We start from the raw sequence: 12,473 nt of genomic DNA on the forward strand, positions 1-12,473 counted from the left end.
TGTATATGCTTTCCCATATGTATGTATATATTATATACATACATATATATACATATACATATATATATACATGTATATGTATATGCTTTCCCATATGTATGTATATATATTATATACATACATATATATACATATATACATATATATGTATGTATATATATATTATATATATATATGCTTTCCCATATATATGTATATATATTACCAAATATATTATTTGTATATATATTGTGTGTGTATATATATATAGTCTATATATTGTATATATATTGTGTATATATGTATGTATTGTATATGTATATATTATATATAGTATATTTATATTTTTGTGTATATGTATATTGTATATGTACATATATATGTATGTTGTGTGTATATTATATATATATTTCTGTGTATAATATATTTATATATTTATAATTTACCAAATCAGAGAGAAATCCCATATATCTTGGATATATACTATATAAATATACATGCATTAGATATCTCTCTGTTTTGGTAGCTAAATCGCAATAAGTACAACATCCTCATATTTATTCTAGCTGGAAATAAAAAGCTTTCCATGGAATAGAGCACTAGCTTTCATAGGCATTTACTCCGTGTTGCATTTTTTCTTTTCTGCACTGGCTCCTAATCTGAGTCCAGGCAGATCTTTCTTGAAATTCTCATAACTAAGGACATAACTAAGTGATTCCCTTAAGAGGCATTTCCATGAACCAGTCTCGCTCTTTCCCAGACATTTTTTATCTGCCTGGACAAGTTTATTTCAATAGCTGCCTACAGCTTTCAAGCCTTTTTTTTTTTTTTAATCTGATTCCCCCTGTCTGTTGTTGTGCCTTTTGGGACTTGCACTTCACTGCAAGCCCTCTGTCCTCTGCCCCCAATCCTATTTCCAATGTCTTGGTCTCCAGTTCAGGTATTCATTTGCTGACTCACTGATTTTTTTTTTTTCAGTCACTAAATTGTAATTTTAACATTTCTAAATATGGTTTTTACAATTAATGTCACTTCCACCTAATGCTGGAGCAAACAATCCTATTTTGGACATAGAAATTTTGGGAAGAGATATTTCTTCCATGGTTTTTGGAAGAATGAGCTTTTTTGCAGTGCTGATGGACTATCTAGATGAGATAACATTTTAAAGACACCTAGCTTGGGGTTAGACTTCTAGACGGTACTCTGTAAATAAATGGGGATACCCTTTCACTCTCACTGTGGACTTTCATAAACCACAGCTGGTGAATCAAGGAAGATGTTTTGCTCAAGGTTCACTTTCCTGAATCCCTCCCCTCATACTGTTAGTGCCCAGTCGCCCATTCACAAGGCCCCCACAGACATGCTTCTCATTTTCTCATGGCATGAAACAAGGATTTATGTCTCCACAAATCAAGCCTTTCAAGGGAGATTGACTCTCATTTCCAGGTCCAAAATTCCCATGGAAGTAATCAGTATTCATCCATCTTGTGTGAGGTCCTCACTTCCTGACCTATCTAAAAGGCTTAGGTTTTAGGGAAGACGGGATTAACCAAATTTAGATTTTGATAGGGTCTTCTGCAGTACATATTCCGCAGAGAGGGCAGAGAATTAAAAACTCTCCCAGGCAGCTATTCATAACTTTGGCTCTCTTCTAAGGCCTCCAACGTCACTGCTCCATTTCTCAGTCTCAGCCTTGATTTTTATTTCACTGAAACTTGAAAGCAATTAAAAGGGAATCTGACATGTTCTGCTAGTAAATCTAATACTTCTTTCTTTGCCTTAACTCCAATAACCATGGTGGATCTGCCCTCCCTCATTTTATCTATAGCCATTTCCTCTACTTTATCATTAGTTCCCATTTTCTCTGTTACCCCAGGTCTTCTGTTCTCCTGCATCATCAATTTTCCCTCTCACCATATCATTTCCATCAGCATACAAATGAACCATAAAATCTACTGTTTAAAAAGTGCTTCCCTTGATCCACATGTTCCTCCGGCTATGACTCCATCTCTCTTAGAAGAGTTACTTATAGTCTATGTTTCTAGCTTCTCTTTCATTCTTGTTGCACTGCCTCCTGTCAGGCTTTCTCCTCTTCCACTTCTCAAAAACTGCACTTGTCATGGTCACCAGTGACTGAAAGTTGTTCAATTCAAAGGTAAATCTCAGTCTTCATTTTATTTTAACCATTAGCAGCAATTGTCATAGTCAATCATTTCTTCCTTCTTAAGGCACTTTAAAAAAAACATGTCAACAGGGAATTAGTTTTGTTAATTAAAATATTAAAACTCAACACAGATTCTACACCAAGGGCTACTAAAACCCATTAAATACTCCATGGTCAAAATAGAGATGATAAGCATTTGAGACACATTCTGTTCTTCTGGGAAGCGAACTGAGAGTTGTGCTTTCCACAGTTTTTAAAACTGAGGCTAAAGAGTTAATAAATCTGGATGTGCAATAAACCAATGTCCCTTCAGAGAGGAGTTAATTTTTCTCTGCTGTCTGTGAATGTTCATTTATTTCTACTACATAAACCATTACTCAAGATCTATGGCTCCTACTTCCATTAAGAAGCATAATACTCTTAAAGGATTGGTGATCCTTTATCCTAATCCACAAAAAATAAAACCGTTCTTTTCTAAAATACAGGATGTTCCCCCCTCTTAACTCTAATGCAGGAGAATGATGTCCTGAACACCTACCTTATATATTACATCACTGTTATAACTCCACCAACACAACACATCCTGATTTAAGTTCACATTACACATCTTTTTGGGATTACCTCTTATAGTGGTTACTGTATAAATGTTTGCTGTTATTATTTCTAGGCATCTCAAACGCACCACATCTAAAATTAAACATTTTATTGTTCATCTTCCCCTAACCTTCAAACCACAGGGGGCATAGACAATTAAATACGTTCCCAATTGGTTCTCCTTTCTTTCTTCTCAACTTCTAAATCTCCTCTCCATTTTACTCTCAGATCATGATCTTGCTTCTTATTTCACTGAAAAAACCTATTCCTCATGCTGAGCTTTCAAACTCAAGTGTAGGCAATTCTTTTCTCCCAGGTATGCAGACAAAATACTTGGTGTCAAGATTGACCCATTTTTCTTATTATAGCTCATATCTAATCTTTCAGCAGATCCAGTTGGTTTTACAGAATTCAGAAGTTTTCACCACTGTTACAACCCTGTGCTAAGAAATGTCCAATTACCTCTTGACTGGACAACCTCGAGTGGATAACTGATCTCCCAATGTTCACCTTTGCTCCTTTTCATTTTTTATCCTTACAGCAGCCCAAGTATTTATTGTCTGCTTTCCTTACTAGAGTGTCACTGCCATGAGAGCAGGAAACTTTTCTGTTTTGTTCACTGCTATTTTCCCAATACCTAGTACAGTGCCTGGCATACAATAGGCACTCAAAGCAATGTTAGTTGAAAGATAGGTTAATTTGTGAGCTCCTTGTGAAGTGAAGACCTTGGCTTATCAACTTTTGTATTTCTTGTGCAGAATGCACTGTAGGCAAAGAGCAGGTGCCCAAAATGTATTTGTTCAATGAATCCCTGAGTTACTGAGGAATAATACAAGGAAAGCATAAATTCCTCTCTCTAGCTCCTTTTATAGGTTGTCCTTTGTTCTTCTCATTGTAAGGGTACTATAAGAAGTCAAAGGAATAAATCTCTCCAGAACTACTAAAGGATCATTTGTTAGGATGAAGATTTGCAGATCACAGTGGATACAAAAGGCTGGAGGCAGGGATTTGATTCAGTGGGGAGTGCCAGAACAGAACTGCCTGGGAGATTGTTTGCAGGGAGATGAAGTCACGGACTCTACACGAGAAGTTAAAACACCTCTTGTGGCAGGATAATGGGGTCTATGGGTTTTCAGAAGCTGAAGGAAAAAAAAAAAACGCCCAGAGACTTTAGCATAGTGAGAAATAGCTGTTTTTCCTTCTTTTATCCATTCATTCTTAACTTTTTGTTACTCCATTCCTTCGTTCTTTTTTTCATTCATCTACTTGTACTGAGCCCTTACTAATGCGTCAGATATACAATGAGGTGAAGAGACAGACATGATTCTTATAACTACGGAGTAGACGGCACTGGGTTGTGTTGGGGGGGCGGCAGGGGGAGACAGTCTGGCTGAGCGGTACAAATAGAACAAGGTGATAAAAGCCTTAATATGGCTACAAGAAGATGTAGATATACCCAAGGAGCTGTTCCCCAAAATATGGAGGAAGCTGTAAATGAGACCGTGGGGAAAAGAGGACATTGCCAGGAGCCTGAGATTTGGTCTGAATTTTAAAGAATGAATAGGAACCTTCTAGCTGATAAAAAGGAGACATGCATTTTATTTATTATTTTTTAAAAATATTTATTTTTGAGAGAGAGAGACAGAACTCACGTGAGTGGGGGAGGGGCAGAGGGGCGAGGGGGGGGGGGGGGGGGGACAGAGGATCCGAAGCAGGCTCTAGGCTCTGTGCTGACAGCAGAGAGCCCAATATGGGGCTCAAACCTCATGGACTGTGAGATTATGACCTGAGCTGAAGTCTGATGCGTAACCAACTGAGCCACCCAGGTACCTCAAGAAAGGCATTTTACATAGAGGTGTGATAGCAGTGTGGAGATGCTGAGAGTACAATAGGGTATGTTTGGGAAACTACAGTGGTCCCATGTGTCCAGGGAAGAGATGGCATGTGGGGATGATTAAGGAGATGAAGTTAAAGGTGAGCAGAGGCCAAATTATGAAGTTCATAGAAATTAGAATGAAGGGTCTGAACTTATTCTGGGTGCTCTGGAAAGCAATTTTAGGATTCTAATCAGGAAAGAAAAATAACTAATCAAGTTATTATCAGGGAAAGTATCATTAGGCTCATTCTAATGTTTAGGAAACAGAAATTTAGACAACTTCCCATAGGGATATGGGGATTCTCAGGGTTCTCAGACCTCTAATTCGAAATTCTGAAACTTTTCATCACCATTATCAGTGGTGCCTAGAAAAGAGGCTGAGGGAAGAGTGGCAGAATTGGCACAGGGCGATGAGTTAGCACACAATTTCCCTAAATCTGGAGGGAAATGCTGGGAGTGGGAACTGGAACGACAGCAGTGGAGATGAGGGAAAAGATGATTTTGAGACAAATGAAGAAGATCTCATTTGTGGGATGGTGACTAGCGGGATGTGGAAGAACAAGTAAAAGAATGAATATCTGCGAGGTTTATGGCCATGGTAACTGGGTGGAAGGTAGGGCCATTTGCAGAAATATAGGTATATCAGGCTTGGAAGGGTTCAAATGTGTTGAGTTTGAGGGGCTTGTAGAACATCGGCAGCTGGATGTATGGGATTGAAGCGCCACAGAGGGCTGTGAGCTAGAGGACAACTAACTGTTAGCACATAAACGCGGGTAATTGACCAAGGGATGGTTGGTAGACTAATTAGAGCAGAGAGCTTAGGGTAGAACCGTGGAAACTGAACATTTAGTAGATTTACAAGAGGAAGAAAACCTGCAAAAAGAGTCTGAGAGGAAACAGAAGGAGAAATAGGAATAAAGTGAGGAGAGAGAGATCCCAGACCCAGGAGGGATTCCAGATTGAGGAAATGGGCAACAATGGAAAATATCACAACAAGGACAAGTAAGGTAAGAACAGAAATATGTCCATTTTATTTGATGGTATCAGGCTCATTGTTCAAAAGATTTCTTTGTTCCAAAGAACAGCCCAGGTGTAGGCAAGGGAGGCGTGCAATGGTGGCTAAGGGCAGGTTGGGGTCACGGGAAGGATTTTTGGGAGGGGCTGTGGAAATGATTTGGGAGGGACAGACTCCAAGGAAACTCCAAGGAAAGATGATTCTTGAATAACGATTATGCTGGGAAACCTCAGAAATAGATTTCTGACTTGTTTCAAACATGCATGTGAGATAGGGGAGGAGGGGTGCTATTTATATATATCCTTTTAGCTTTATTCAGGCTTGCAACCTGCACAAATACTACCTCTTTAAGTATAAAATAGTTTATGTTTTCTTTCTTTCCTCCTTCACCTCTCTTTTTTTTCTATCTAATGAAGCATAGGACTTGGAGAATAGAAGTTCTGATTTTTAATTCACCACCGATACATTTGTTTTCTTTCAGTAAGTTAGTATTAGCAGTCCCTACCACAGTACTGCCGGCAGAAGATTTTGAGCTGGACCAGATGCCTGTTTGACACACTGCAGTATCCAGAGTTATTAGCAATGTCAAACTGACTCTCTATTCCCAGAAGTCTTGATTCCTCCCTTCGAAGCAGTCTGTGTCCTCGATTCCAGCTCTCACTCTCTTGAGTGAAAGACTGAACAATGTCCTAGTTCAGGTGTTTCCAGACAAGGATCAGGAAATAGCTTCTGCCTCTCTTAACTGGAGTAGGGGCACAGGCACTTATAGTCTTATAGAGGGACCACCGTGAACATTATCTTCATCTTTATGTTCGCAAGTTAAAGACTTTAAATAAGGTGGAGTTCACTGATTTCAGAAGCATTTGATTGCAATGGGGGTGGGTGGGGAGGGAGTGGAGATAGCAGGGGTAAAGTGGGTGGGGACACTTCCTCAGATGGAGTTGTTTTTTTATACCTCAGAGACAGAGGATGCTGGAAGATGTAGACTACCAGGTTGGCTCTGCCTTTTGGTACTTGTATGCAGACTTTCATTTTTCCCAAGGGCAAGTGCAGGAGTTGGCACTGTTCACATCTGAGTGCCAGTGACTTCACTCTTAGGCAACGTCAAATGGCCTGGAACCATTTTGCTTGCTCTGGCGGGGGCTTATGCTGACCCTATTGGAATCCAAGGTTATTCTGGTAAGCGGACTTTGGTGCTGTAGCTGGGCACCACTGAATGCACCACTGAATGAACAAAATCTTCACACTGGCTCCTGTGGATACTCAATGGCAACTTAAGAGCTGGCACTGATTGAGCTGAAACCTGTAGGTCAGTCGATCAATAAGTAGTGTTTGGGAGCCTTAGCACAGTTTGGCGAAAATGTGACCAGCTGTGGTGAGTGGTTTGTTACAGTTAAGAGTTGAAGTTTGCCCCGTCTCCTGTTTTCCCAGGAAGCTCAGGGTGCTGACATCGCTAGTTACTTGCATACTTGCACCATACTTACTAATTATTAAGAATAACAACCAAAATTTGTTTTATGCATTTTACTTATATATTACTTTCCAACATGGCACCTTATTTGAAGCTCATAACAACATTGAAGAGGAGGTAATTACTACTGCTAATTTAGAAATGGGGAAAACAGGGCTCAAAATACGTAAGGGCTGTGGCTAGAGAAACAGAGCCAGCAAAAGGCTAAGGGGAACTTATTTTTCTGTCTTCCGTGGCTTTTCTCTGCCTATGGTTGCTCCTGCCCTGGTGTCAGGAATCTTTCAGCATTATAGCAGCCAGTAAAATCAGTAAGCTCCTGGGTTTAGGAGTTCTGGGGCAAAGAGAGCTTGGAGGTTGATGGAGGATGGGTTTCTTAGCATTAGTCAGCCTTGAGGTCAAATGCAATATTAGTAGCACTGAATAGCTTTGCCCTTGAGAAATTAAAACCGTCACCTCTAAGCAGACTTGGATGAAGCATGTTCTTAGATCTCATGAAGCATCACATGAAGGATCTAGCAAATTCTATTTTTTTTTTAACGTTTATTTATTTTTGAGACAGAGAGAGACAGAGCATGAATGGGGGAGGGTCAGAGAGAGAGGGAGACACAGAATCCGAAACAGACTCCAGGCTCTGAGCGGTCAGCACAGAGCCCGACGCGGGGCTCGAACTCACGACCGCAAGATCATGACCTGAGCTGAAGTCGGCCGCTTAACCGACTAAGCCACCCAGGCGCCCCTAGCAAGTTCTATTTTTATGTAATGCACGGAAGCCAAAAATGTATTTTTGCGTATTTTTCACAAAAGCATGTAAAGGAAGAGTGAAAACAAGAATAATTGGAACATAATCAAGTAAGTTACCAATAAACCTTTTTTCCGCAATTCAAGCATAGAGTTTTTTTCATAAGCCAATTTTCCAAAGGAAACAGAATTTTTAAAAAATAAAATTTAAATATATGGTCCATTAAAAATAATGTATTGGTTGAGTAAGTAATGGTACATCCACAGAATGAATCACTACAGAGTTTTTAAACTTGATGCTGCTGAAAATACATAATGAAACAGCACAATATATTGTTATTTTTAAAGAGCAGCATATATAACAGTCTGTGTGTGTGTGTGTGTGTGTGTGTGTGTGTGTAGGGAGAGAGGGAGAAATAGGGACAGGACTAGAAGGATACATACAAACTCTTAGCAGTTGCTACCTCTGGTTCAGGTTGGGTTATCTGGGAAGCAGACATTGTGACAAAGTTAAGAGTGCCAAAGAATTACTGGGGATTCAACAAATGGCTCTGGGGAAAACTGATATCCACATGTAAAATAAAAAAGTTGGACCCTTACCATATACAAAAATTAATTCAAAATGGAGCACAGACCTAAATATAAGACTTAAAACTACAAAACCCTTAGGAGAAAACAGGGGGAAAGGTTGATAGCATTGGATCTGATGATGGTTCTTAGATATGACACCGAAAGCACAGGCAATAAAAAGAAAAAGGGATAAACTGGACTCCAACAAAATCAAAAACCTTTGTGTATCAAAGGACACAATCGTCAGGGCAAAAAAGCAACCAATAGAACAGGAGAAAATGTTTGCAAATTATGTGTTTGATATTAAGTTAGCATCTAAAATATATAAATAATTCCTACAACTCAATAACAGTAACAACAAACAAGTAATAGTATTAAAAATGGGCAAAGAATTTGAATAGACAATTCTCCAAAGAAGACATCCAGATGCCCGGCAAGCATATTGAAAGGTGTTCAACATCACTCATCATTAGGGAAATGCAAATCAAACCCACAATGAGATACAATCTCGTACTCGTTAGGACGACTACTATGAATCCATCAATAAATTAATAACAAATGTTGATGAGGATGTGGAGAAATGTGTTTATGAGGATGTGGAGAAAATAAAACCCTTGTGTGCTGTTAGTGGGAATGCAACGCTATGGAAAACGGTATGGTAGCTCCTCAAAAACCTAAAAATATACTTACCATATGATACAGCCTTTCCATTTCTGGGTATGTATCCAAGAGAGCTGGAAGAAGAGTATCAATGAAATCTTTGCTTTTCTGTGTCCGTGTCTATAGCAGCATTATTCACAATAACCAAAAGGTGAAAGCAGCCCCAGTGTCCATAGACCGTGAATGGGCAAACAAAATATTCTATGTACATACTGTACTATTGTTTAGCTTAAAAAGGGAAGGAAATTTTCAAACATGCTACATTATATTAAGTGAAATAAGCTGGTCACACAAAAAAGACTCTAGATGATTACACTTGCATAAGGTATCCGGAGTAGTCAAATTCACAGAAACAGAAAGAAACAAATTCATAGAAAACAGGCCCTGTGGTTTGCAGGGCCTGGGGGAGGGCGGGATGGGCAATTGTTGTTTAATGGGTACAGAGTTTAATTTCTGCAAGGTGAAAGCTACGAAGGTTGGTTGCTCAACAGTGTGAATATACTTGAATGAATTGCATACTTACAAATGGCTAATAAGGTAAACTGTATGTTATGTGTATTTTGCGACAACTTAAAGAGATTAGTGGGGAGTAACACCTGTTAAGGAAAAAGGAAAGGAAGGAGAATTAGGCAGGGGACCTATCACACTGTGATGCCGACAGTCGCCAGTAGGCTGGTAGGAGTTCTGGAGCAAAGTTTGCCCATCAGAAGGGGTTGCATTGGGTGGGTATGGCTAGGCTTTCGCATCACCCCTTAATTTTGGTTATCATGAATTTGGCCACCATGCCTTACTCAGTCATTGATGAGGGGTTGCTCTGAGATGAGCAGGACCTCCGCCTGAAAGCTGAGGCAGACGCTGAAGGAGTTAACAGTTGGAGGCTGTCAGGCAGGCATGCTCCTTGAAGCTGGGCAGTGATTTCTTCTTTGAAAAGGAATCTGAGTGACAGATCTCCATGTCTGCCATATGGGAGTAAGAGTGACTGTTATTTTCCTTCAGTTTGCATTTCTGTGTATCCCGCCTTTCTAGCAATGAATAAAAATGCCTTTTTAATAAACAATAAATGAAAATTAACATGATATATGGCAACCAGTAATCTTAACTGTTGAGCAGTTAGTTACGTATTAAGAATCCATTTCAGATTATTATGTGCAGGCCCCTACCATGTGCACAAACACATTCCATCCTAATAAATCAAGGAATTATGAATTCTCCTGTGAAGCTGAAAGAAAATGATTGTTCTGCCATATTGGTTGATATTTGTCAGTTTGATATTGGCATATGCAATGGGAGTCACTTTAGATATTAAAAGGAAGGTGCAAATGAAATCGTCAGAGTGACAGCTCTTTTAACTTTAAATTATTTATGGTTTACGTACCTGCATCTTGGGTAGGCTGATGTCAAGAGGGCTTCATTCACAAAAGAATAAAACTTTCCTAATTCCAATGAAAGAAAAATGAACTAAGGGAGCAAGAAGATGGTACAGAGAATTACAGATCCAAAGGCTGAGGGAAAGGCAGCCTTTTCGACATCTGTCGGGAATTTAACTGCACCGAGGTGTTGGGATTCATCCATGCAAAATTACTTGAGTAAAAAATTACTTTTCCCTGCAAACTCGCAAAATAGAGGATCGATACACTGCCAGGAGATAGAAAACACTGAGTAATCACACTTATCAAACTAAAACTGTTCCTGCTGTATGCTTCTGAGACCTGGCTTTATGTCTAATTAAGCAACTGAAATGAGTTATGGACTTTAACATTTACTTTAAAAGTGGAATTTGAAGGGCAAATCTGTCTTTCTAAATTTTACCTGTTCAAATAGGAATCTTAAGTCACCGGTGGTGAGACTCAATAAAATCTCTAGTTAAATGACTCACCTGATTTTGGATAAGGCTAAACTCATCACAGAATAATTTCACAAGATTTGGCAAGATTTTCAAGCTCTTTTAACTTTCTGGGGGTTTAGGAGTGCTTTCGGTTTGTTGTTTCTGTTTTTGTTTTGCATGCATTTAAAAAAAATGTTTATTCTATGATAACTTCTTACAGCTAGGCACTGTGAATAAAACCAAACAAAAATTTCTGCCTTCAGAGTTTAGCACCTAGTGGGGGGAGGGAGAAAGCCATAAATAAAATAAATTAGTGAATAGTTGATAGAGTAGAGGGGAACTTTAGCTTCTGGTGTGATTCTGCCCATCGTATCCATCAAGAGGGGTGGCAGAGTTTCTGAGATATGAAGAAGGTGCTTCCATGTGACGGTCAAGAGGCGGGAACGAGGTCTTGGTGCAGTGTACATTCAAAGTGCCAGAGAAAAAAAATAAAGTCGGAAAAACGTACAGGAAAAAGAAGGTGAGAAGTGCAAGTCTAAATCCGTAGAACAGGGAAAGCCTCACTGAGAAGGTGACGTTTGACCAAAGACTGAAGGCTTGGGAGTGAGTGAGTGATGTGGGGAAGAGTGCTGCAGGTAGAGGAAATAAAGCATATGCAAAGGCCCTGCATCAGTCTGAGCAGGAGACCAATGTTTCAATCAAATGGGATATTTTGAGGAGAGTTGACAAAAGTGATTATTTACAGAGATGTGCATGGGTTGTAGGGGAAATGACAGAGAACGGTGTAGTGTTTAGAGAAGTGCACAGGTTGTAGGGGAAATGGCCAAGAATGGTATAGGGTTCAGCAAGTAGAGACAGTAGAGCCCTATGATCATCACTGAGCCTGAGCGGGTGACTGGTAAGTGGTTATTGGAACTTGGAGTAACAAACAACTGTGTTGGAAATCTGCCTGACAGGAGCTGTAACCCGAGGTTGAGGGATATAGGACCTGCAACACTGCCGGAAAGAAGCACGGGAAAGGAGCGAAAAAGAGACTAGCCCCACTCTCTTCCCCACTTCAGATTTCTGCTGGGCTCCCCATTGGCCTTGTGAAAATTACTAAAGGGAAACCTCACTACCATGGACCCCGGAGGTTAGAAGGGGAGGCTGGAAAGGGGAGCTGGGTCACCCATTGTCAACTAGAGGAAGAATGGTCAGTTACGGACCCCAACAGAAGAACCTCAACAGAAAAAACATCAAATACAGGACCTAACAGGGAAAGATGCATATTGCATTTCCTAGAAAAGTTGACTATCCGTGCAGCTCAGCAGATGAGAAACTATTATCACCATGAACTCTTGCTTTTCTGCAACGGACTTTCATTCAAAACAACCCCTCTCAACTTCCTCCTTCTTCTCCATAAAATAACATTCTTCTTTTTTGTTTGTCGGACTTATCTATGATTTTGCCATAGTTTGCATGTCCCAAATTGCAATTATCTGTTATTCTCAAATGAACTTCTTTTTGCTGGTAAAAAAAAAAAAAAAGAAAAGAAAACAGACTGCTTTATTTTTTTTTAAGTTTATTTATTTATTTGGGGGG

This window comes from Prionailurus viverrinus, chromosome C2 (genome assembly GCF_022837055.1).
Source record: "Prionailurus viverrinus isolate Anna chromosome C2, UM_Priviv_1.0, whole genome shotgun sequence".
NCBI lineage: Eukaryota > Metazoa > Chordata > Mammalia > Carnivora > Felidae > Prionailurus > Prionailurus viverrinus.